The following is a 9,879-nucleotide window of genomic DNA, read 5'->3' as shown; positions in this document are numbered from 1 at the left end:
TCGAGGGCGAAGACCGCGGCTCTCAGGGGGCCGAGCATGAGGGCGAAGGCCGTGGCACTCGGGGCCGGGCTCGAGGGCGAAGACCGCGGCTCTCAGTGGGCCGGGCTCGAGGGCGAAGACCGCGGCTCTCAGGGGGCCGGGCTCGAAGGCGAAGCAGGCGGCGACGGAAGGCGCTGACGGGACAGCTCCGGAGGCCGGGCAGGAACCGGAGCCGGTGGGACAGGCTTCGGCAGGATCTCCCACGGAAGAGGACCAGGAGTTGGCAGGTCCCCCAGTGAGACAGGTGGCAGTGGGACCTCCAACGGAACAAGACATGGGATTGGCAGGACTCTCAGCGGGACCTCCAACGCAACAGGACATAGGGTTGGCAGGACCCCCGGCAGAAGAGTAGTCGGCGGGACCCCCAACGGGACAGGACATGGAGTTGGCAGGACCCCCAGCGGAACCTCCAATGGCACTTCAGTAGGGACTTGAGTAGGGCCTGGAGAGGGGACTCGAGAGGGAACTCGAGAGGGAACTAGAAAGGGGACTCGAGAGGGAACTCGAGAGGTGACTCGAGAGGGGACTGGAGAGGGGACTTGAGATGGGACTTGAGTTGGGACTAGAGAAGGGACTTGGGAAGGGACTAGAGGAGGAACTAGAGAAGGGACTTGAGAATGGACTAGAGGAGGAACTAGAGGAGGAACTTGAGAAGGGACTTGAGAAGGGAATTGAGTAGGGACTAGAGAAGGGACTATGGCCGCTGGGGCCAGAACTGGGGCCGGGTCATGGCTGCTGGGGCCAGAACTGGGTCTGGAAACAAAGCCGCTGGGAACAGAACTGGGGCTGGGACCATGGCCGCTGGGGCCAGAACTGGGGCCGGAACCATGGCTGCTGGGGCCAGAACTGGGTCTGGAACCATGGCCGCTGGGGCCAGAACTGGGGCCGGAACCATGGCTGCTGGGACCAGAACCGGGGCTGGAACCATGGCTGCTGGGGCCAGAACTGGAGTCGGAACCATGGCTCTTGGGGCTCGGGCTGCTAGCCTGGACTTGCGACTCCTTCTCTTAGGAGCCTTTTGGAGGCTCCGTGGACCTCCGAAAGCCAGACGAGTTCCAGAGAACGGCTCCTGGACAGGAGCAGGACATGGGGAAGAAGCAGGGGTTGACTCCAGACGGAACACACCGAGACGTATGGTGTCAGGCTGGGAATCACACACCGAGAGGAAGTTCAAAATCCAGCTAGGTAAGAATTTCACTCAGCCTAGTTTCTCCATAGCCATCTGGCGCGCCTCTGCCAGAGCAGCCTTTCGCTGCTGAACTACGGACGCTCCCCTCCATTAGAGCAGTAAGCCAAAGAAAAGGAAAAATCCAATAATTCCTGCTCAAATGGATCTGCTGGGCCCATCCTTGTTGGATAACACTGATAATACCTTTATTTCAAGGATAATAATATAATTTGGACAAACAGAACACTCCCCGGTGAACTCAGTCACCAACAAAAGATGAACCAACACTGAACACAGGAAGAGACAAGACTAAATACAGGTAGGGGTAATCGCGAGATGAGAAACAGCCGGGCAGGGGAGGAGAAACACAAGGGCAACAGGTGAACACAATCAGACAATTAGACACACCAGGGAAACTAACGACAGGGAGGAAAAACACAGGGACCAGACAATACACAATGAAGAAAACATGACAGGGAGAACCGAACAGCAAAATAAACCCAATACAAGACATACAAAACTAAAAACGTGACATAACACAAGAACCACCGTGACACAAACAGACGTGCAATCACTGCTATGCAATTTAACACAGGTGTATCTCCTCTTGCACTTTAGGTTAGCTCTTGCATCTTCTCTTGCACTTTACATGTCATTGTTGCTATATTGAATTACCATGTCATAAATACTTGTGTATGCTGCACTTGCTCTTTTGCTATGTTTGTAAAATGTAATTTTCTTAAATGTTTTATGTGAGGGACTTCGGATGGAAATTAGCTCAAAGCTAAATCTGGCACTGTTACGCTTGACATATTTTAATGTTTTAAGTGTTCATTACTGTGCATTGTCCCTGCCAAATAAACGATTACATTAACGGAAAAATGCCCCTGACAGTTCTAGGTATTGGGAACATCGTGACAATGTGTCTAAGTGTTGTCTCACTTTACAGGCTGGAACAATCCCTGTCATCCGTGGGCTGTAAGCAATCCACTGTTATTGTCCCTGAGACAGTCATCCATCATCATGAGCAATGCCTGACATGGAACGTTTTTATCTCATTTCACTGTAAGATAAATAAAACACACGCACACACAAGTTGATTATCCAGCAGAATAATCAGAAATGTTTTCTTCTGTATTTATGCTGAGATTATTGCTTCTGATTTAGAACAATGGATGCTTGTCAACAAGTCCATGTTACCTTAAAGTGATTGAGACATTCTCATGTATCCTGGTGGCATGATAATCCTCTAAACCGCTAAGGCATTTCAAATGTAATTCAGTTCATAAATAAGAATGCATAAATAATTTTACAATAATGTTTTGTTTGTATAAATCCCCGATAATAGCTTGAACAGAGCAAAAGCTCTCAAAATGTAACACCAGCAACATAAATTAGCCTAGAGTATATATGAATCTTGTAATTTCAATACCAGTATTATGCTGTGATAATTGAAAGCTGTCATATTAATATCATGTTAGTAATACACATACACATGATATCGTATCATTTTGACCTTTCTTCCTTTCATTTCCCCCCAAAAATGAAAACAACAAAAGATGATTGTTACTTATTTATTCCAACATATTTCACTGGGGTTTTTTATATGGGAATTATTTTGGCTAATAATCATGTAATCATATCTTGATATTGTAACAGCCCTAAATGAAACAAAGTAATACTCTTAGGTCCAACTGACTGACAACTGGGATTCTCAAGTCAAATTGAATGCAGTACTCCCATGCCAGATGTCTGTATTGTAAATAGTTATTGATCCCTTCAGTCATTCCTTCCTTTCACACTGAATTGACCTTCACAGCTAAACTGTAAATAATATACATATTTCAAGATACTAAAACATTTATAGATACCTTCTTTATCATTCTAATATAGCCGATATGAGGCTTCAGTTGTTTGTCCCTAACCCTAATTAAATCAAGAGTATACTGTATATTCCAAATGTAAGGTCCTTTTGGTGCCAAATTTCCTCTGTGTTTTTAGTATTTTACTGTTGATCTAGCAGAGAGATTCTTCCCATGATTCACATGATGCACGTAAACAACACCAACAATAATCTCCATCCTGCGGAGGCCTACTCCCACCTGTCGAGTACGGTTGTACTGAGGTGTTTTTCCCCCGGAGACGTCTCGAAGAGACGGAGCGGCTCCACCTGTTGCTGCCTGCGATCTGCGATCTGCTTTCTAAGGAGGCCTGCTCCCACCTGTAGAGTACGGCTGTACTGGAGAGGTTTTTACCCCGGAGTCGTCGCGGAGAGACGGAGTGGATCCACGCTTCAGGCTTGGCCTGCTTCCACCGGGCGTGTGCTGCTGTGCGGAGGAGGATTTTACCACGGCTGGGGCCTGCTTTCCACCTGTCCTGGTTCTGCTGTTGCAGAAGCCTGTTCTTCAGGACTGCTTCTTAAGCTAATCACACTCTCGCAGACTTTTCCTGTGTTTCTAAAGCAGATTACAATGTATGTGTGTCGTTTAAGAGGAAAAGATGCCTGTTTTTTGTTGTTGTTATTACTGTCAGGAAATGTGCAACCTAACCCTGGTCCGCCCAGTAGTAGTAGTCAGATCGCTACTCCTGCTGATTTTAAAGCTAGGTCTGGGTTGGGTTTCATCCATTTGAATGTGCGCAGTCTGTTAGGTAAACTAGATTTTTTGGGCGAGCTCGACTGATGCTGACATCATTGTTTCATCAGAAACATGGCTAAATAAATATATTTTGGCCTCTGAGATTGCCTTAAATGGTTATAATGTGTATCGTTCCGACCGGCCTGGTGGAGTTGCCATTTATGTTAAGAATAAGTTCAGTGTAACCACATTAGTTTCCAAATCTATCAGTAATCAATTCGAATTTTTTGCCTTAAATATAGAAGTGGCAAAGGGGCAACAGGTCATGGTGGTGGGCTGTTACAGACCCCCCTCAGCTGGCAAGGACTCCTTGTCTTCGCTAGCAAATCTTTTATCGCAACTAGACTACAAGGAAATAGTGCTACTTGGAGATTTTAACTGGAACTGGTTAACTGCAGTGTCAGAGGATTTTAAAAACCTTTGTATCTCTTTGAATATTACTCAGATTGTTGACAGTCCTACTCGCCCTAACATTAAGTCCTCTAATAAATCCCCCCTAATTGATCTCATTCTAACTAATGCTCCCTATAAATACTTATCTGTGGGAGTATTTGCGAATTATCTGAGTGATCACTGTGTTGTTGCCACAATTAGGGCCACTAAGGTTAAAAAGGTTAAACCTCGTATTATTATTAAGAGAGACATAAAACATTTTGTGGAGCAGGGTTTTGTACATGTTCTGTTTGGGTTTGATTGGGGGAAAATCGATCTGTGTGCTAATTTAGAAACTGCATGGTCTTATTTTTATCTTGGTTTTATGGAGATCATTGATAGACATGCACCCCTGCGTACATTTAGAGTAAAGGGATGAGACAATCCTTGGTTTTCTGCTGAACTGTCTAGTCTCCTTCATGAGAGAAACAAGGCCTGGGCAAAGGCTAGGCAATCAGGCTCAAAGGTATAATGGCTGCATTTTAGGCGGCTATGGAATAGCTTCACTTAAATGTCAAAAGTGCTAAGTCAAAGTACTATTTGTCAATTACCACAGAAAACCTAAATAATCCTAGGATTTTTTGGAAAGCCATAAAATCGATATCCACTGGTGATATCCCAAATGAGCTACCGCTGTGCCTTACCACAGCATCTGGCTCTATATCGGACAGGGCCACTATGCTAAATTGCTTTAATGAGCATTTTGTGTCCTGTGGCTCTCTGTTTGATTCTGTGACTAACTCTGCGGCTGTGAACACCCCAATCCGTGACTCTGAACAATGTGGTCTGGAAAACCCTTTCAGTTTTACTCCTTTTACTGTCAATGTTGTTCATGAAGCCTTATCTAAGCTAGATCCTAAGAAACCGGCTGGCCCGGACAACGTAGAACCTTTCTTTTTAAAGATAGCTACCAAAAGTATGGAAGTCAGCTTATGTCTTGCCTTTGCTAAAAGGAGGGGAAGCAACTATTTTAAATAACTATAGGCCAATCTCAAAATTGTCAGTTCTGGCGAAGGTGCTCGAACGCCTAGTGAGTGAACAGGTAAAGGAGTTTTTATGTAAAAATGATATCCTGTCTAAACACCAGTCAGGCTTCAGAAAGCAAGATGCGACAATGAAAGTGGTGAATGACGTTACGAGTATTTTAGATAATAAGCAGAGTTGTGCAGCTCTATTTATTGACCTTTCCAAAGCGCTTGACACCGTTGATCATCGCATTTTGAAGCAGAGGCTACTCAGTATTGGCATATCCAGCCATGCAGTGGGGTGGTTTGTGAACTACCTCTCTGAAAGGTCCCAATGTGTTCATTTTGATGGGCTATCTTCTGAATGGTTAAACATTGCTAATGGTGTTCCTCAAGGTTCTGTTTTAGGTCCACTTTTATTCTCTATACATATCAACAGTTTAGGTGAAAATGTGGATGAAGCTACTTTACTTTTTTATGCGGATGATACCGTGATGTATTGTGCAGGTCCATCCATTAAGGAGGCTGGTGTTAAATTACAGGCTGTTTTTAACATTATTCAGACTCAGCTCACTGAGCTTAAGCTTCTTTTAAATGTTGATAAAATCAAGGTAATGCTCTTTTCGAAACCTAAAAAGACTACAGACACTGCTTTGGATATTGTTTCTATGCAAGGACAAGTACTCAAAGTGGTTACCTGTTATACATACCTAGGTATCTGGCTTGATGATTGTCTTAATTTTAAACTTCAGGTTATTAATCTGCTTAAAAAGCTGAGGGTTAGACTAGGTTTCTTTTTCAGAAACAAGTCCTGTTTCTCATTTGAAGCCAGGAAAAGGCTAGTCACTGTGACCTTTTTACCTGTGCTGGACTATGGTGATTTGATCTATATGAATGCACCTGCCCATTGCCTGGAAAAGTTAGATGCCGCCTATCACAGTGCCCTGAGATTTGTTACTAACTGTAAAGCACTTACTCATCACTGTACCCTGTATGCCAGGGCAGGTTTGCCTTCACTAACTGTACGGAGGCTCAGTCATTGGTATATGTTCATCTATAAAGCCATGTTGGGTAAACTACCTTTTTTTATCTGCTCTCTGATCTCTCGACTAATTGAAAGTACTTATTGCCTGAGATCTCATGATGTTGTTTTATTAAATGTACCAAGTGCTAGGACTGTCTTAGGGAAGAAAGCTTTTAGTTGTGCAGCTCCACTAAATTGGAACAGTCTGCAAACATGTTTAAAACTGAGCACTTTGGTTCCCCTGCATCATCATCAACTCGGCTGGGTGACATGCTGTTTGATACTCATGGTACCTGTCACTGTAAATAGAGTTTGTAAACTGTACCCTGTACATTATGTTGTATGTCATCCTTATTGTTGTTCTGTTGTTTTTATGTTACATGTGTAACTAATGTCACCCTTGAAAAAGAGATCTTTTGATCTCAAGGGGCTTTTCACATCCATCCATCCACGCTGGAAAATTGTAGATACCCACGAAAAGTTGAACGAAAATGTGTTTTTGGAAAGAACCCTAATCTTTTTTTTTTCACAAGTATTTTTATTGGGTCATCAATCTTAAACATACAAACTGTTGACAGAAGATTACCCGATTTTACATTTTTTTTACAACAAACATGGCATAATAACCATCCCCCCACCCCCCTACAAAACAAAACCGAAAAGCGTCAAAATACGATATAAAAGAGGAGCAAAAATAAGTAAATAAAAAATACAAGAGGATATCATAAAAGCACAGAAATACAAAGAAACACTGTGTTGCACAATGCACATTGGACTGCATGACCATTCACACGCCAAAGGAGACAATCACTTATCATTGCATTATAACCGTCCACTCTCAAAATAGTAGCTACGGCGTACATTAATGAGTAATAGGATTATCTAATCCCCTAAAGAAGGAATAGAATTAACAAAAGAGAGAATAGGATCCCAGGTTTTGCTAAATTTATCAGAGCATCCCCTTATACTATACGTAATCTTCTCTAAGTATAAGAAAGACATTAAGTCTTTCAACCACGACTGAGAAGATGGAGGTTTCTGGTCCCTCCACTGCAGTAAAATACGTCTGCGGGCTACAAGTGAAGCAAAAGCAATAACATTGCTCTCCTTGTTAGTGAAACTAGAGAATTCCTCAGGGACACAAAAAATAGAAATTGAAGGGCTAGGAACCACCGGCTTATTGAAGGCCTTCGAGAGTGTATCATAAAAAGAGGACCAGAATGAACCCAGCTTTGGACAGGAGAAAAACATGTGTGTGTGGTTGGCCGGAGAGAGAGAGAATCTATCACACATCTCACTTGTGCCAAACAGTTTACTAAGTCTAACTTTGGTCAGGTGTGATCTGTGTAGGACCTTAAACTGTATCAGTGTCAGTCTGGCGCAAGATGAAGTAGAGTTGACTCTGTCTAGGGCCCCCTGCCACCATTCATCTGAAAAGGTAACCCCAAGCTCCTTCTCCCAGGTGTTCCTAGTCGCTAAAGGAGATGATAATGCTGATAAGATTAACTTCCCCACGGCTGAAATGACTCCACGGGCTACAGGGGCTACCATCTTCTTTAGCCCTTTGTAGGAGAGAATATTTTACCCTTGGGGTCTTTCCTGCCCAAATAAAAGATGAAATAGTCTTGTCTAAGTCCTTAAAAAAAGATTTGGGGAGGAATAATGGTAAACATTGAAAAAGGAATGAGAATCTGGGAAGCACATTCATTTTGATTGAATTGATTCTACCTACAATCGACAGAGGGAGAAAGTTCCAACGCTGTAGGTCAGATTTAACCTCCTTCACCAACTTCAAAACATTATGCTTATGAAGTGAGGGGAGACTATGCAAAATGAAGTGAAGGGAGACTATCTGAAATATTAATGCCCAGGTACCGGAAACTAGAGGAGGCCAAATGAAAAGGCAGACTCTGTTTTGCCGCAAGATTAAGAGGGAAGCATTCGCTCTTACTGATGTTCAACTTGTATCCCGAAAAGGAACCAAACGTTTGTAAAACGTCAAGAATCCCATTAATACTGGCCGTAGGGTTCGAGACATAGAGCAGCAAATCATCCGCGTACAGCGAAACCCTGTGTTCAAACCCATTCCTATAGATACCTGTAAAAGCTGGTGAGTTTCTAAGAATGATGGAAAGTGGCTCGATTGCAATTGCAAACAGTAAAGGCGGAAGGGGACAGCCTTGGCGGCAACCGCGTTGTAAAGGGAAACATTTGGATTGAGTGGAGTTGGTAGTCACACTAGCTGTAGGAGCACTATACAACAATTGAATCCATGAAATATATCTTTGACCAAAACCAAACTTGTCAAGAGCTGAAAATAAATAACCCCACTCCACTCGGTCAAAAGCCTTCTCCGCATCCATAGAGATTACCATTTCAGCCTCTTGCGTGCTAGACTTAGACATTATAATATTAAGGAGGCGACGAATATTTGAGAACAACTGTCTACCCCTTATGAAGCCAGTTTGATTACCCGAAATAATGTTTGGTAGACAGGGGTCCGTTGACGGCTAGCCAGGGTCTTAGCTAATAGCTTTATGTCAGAGTTTAACAAAATAACAGGTCTCCAGCTGCTACATTCTGCTGGATCTTTGTTTTTCTTTGGAATGAGTGAAATTGATGCTTGAGTTACGGATAGAGGAAGGTAACCACGCTCTAAGGAATCGTTGAACATATCCAATAGCAAGGGAGCCAGTTGATCAGAGAATTTCTTTAAAAAGTCAGCTGGGAAGCCGTCCGGGCCCGGTGCCTTGCCATTCTGTATTAATCTGAGACTGTCTGTAACCCTCCTTTAAACTGAGTGGAGCATCTAGATTCCTTTTACTTGTTTCGTTGATCATAGGGAAGTCCAAATTATCCAAAAATTGTTTCATTAAGATGTTGTTAGGTGGAGCCTCTGATTGGTAAAGATTAGAATAGTACGAAGCGAAAACATTATTTATCTCCTTTGGGTCTGTAACTATTGTATAATTTGCGAATTTGTGTAATAAAACGTGAGGCAGATTGATGCTTTAGTTGTAACGCTAGCAGTCGGCTGGCCTTGTCCCCATATTCATAATAGGTACTCTTTGTGCGCCTTAAAACAAACTCTGCTTTGTTTGTGGAAATAAGATCAAATTCAGTTTGGAGCTTGCAAACCATAATAACACGAGTTTTGAGCAATACACCTACGACTATAATGTAACGCCCATTTGTATCAGAAATACACTTTTCTAAAGAGAACTGCAGTCGTTTGTGTACTAAAATTCCTGTACCTCTGGAACGGCTATTGAAGCTGGAGTGGAACACTTGTCCGACCCAGGGCTTCCGCAGCCTGGTGTGGTCACAGACACGCAGGTGTGTCTCCTGCAGAAAAGCAATGTCCGTCGTCATATCCTTAAGATGTGAGAATACTCTGGCTCTTTTAGTAGGCCCGCCAAGTCCTCTGACATTCCAGCTTGTAAACCTGATTGATTCTTGCGTAGCTCTCTGTCTCATATCAGCCATGCATGAGCCACAATATCAGCCTTTGGAATAATATGATGACATTATGAATTAGCCAGTAGGCTACAACACAGAACAAGGTAACAACTTCAAATGTGTTATAATGATGGGCACTAAAGAAAAAAGTTCCTC

The sequence above is a fragment of the Notothenia rossii genome (genome assembly GCF_949606895.1).
Source record: "Notothenia rossii genome assembly, chromosome: 2".
NCBI classification, from domain to species: Eukaryota; Metazoa; Chordata; class Actinopteri; order Perciformes; family Nototheniidae; genus Notothenia; species Notothenia rossii.
Note: the sequence above shows the minus strand (reverse complement) of the source record.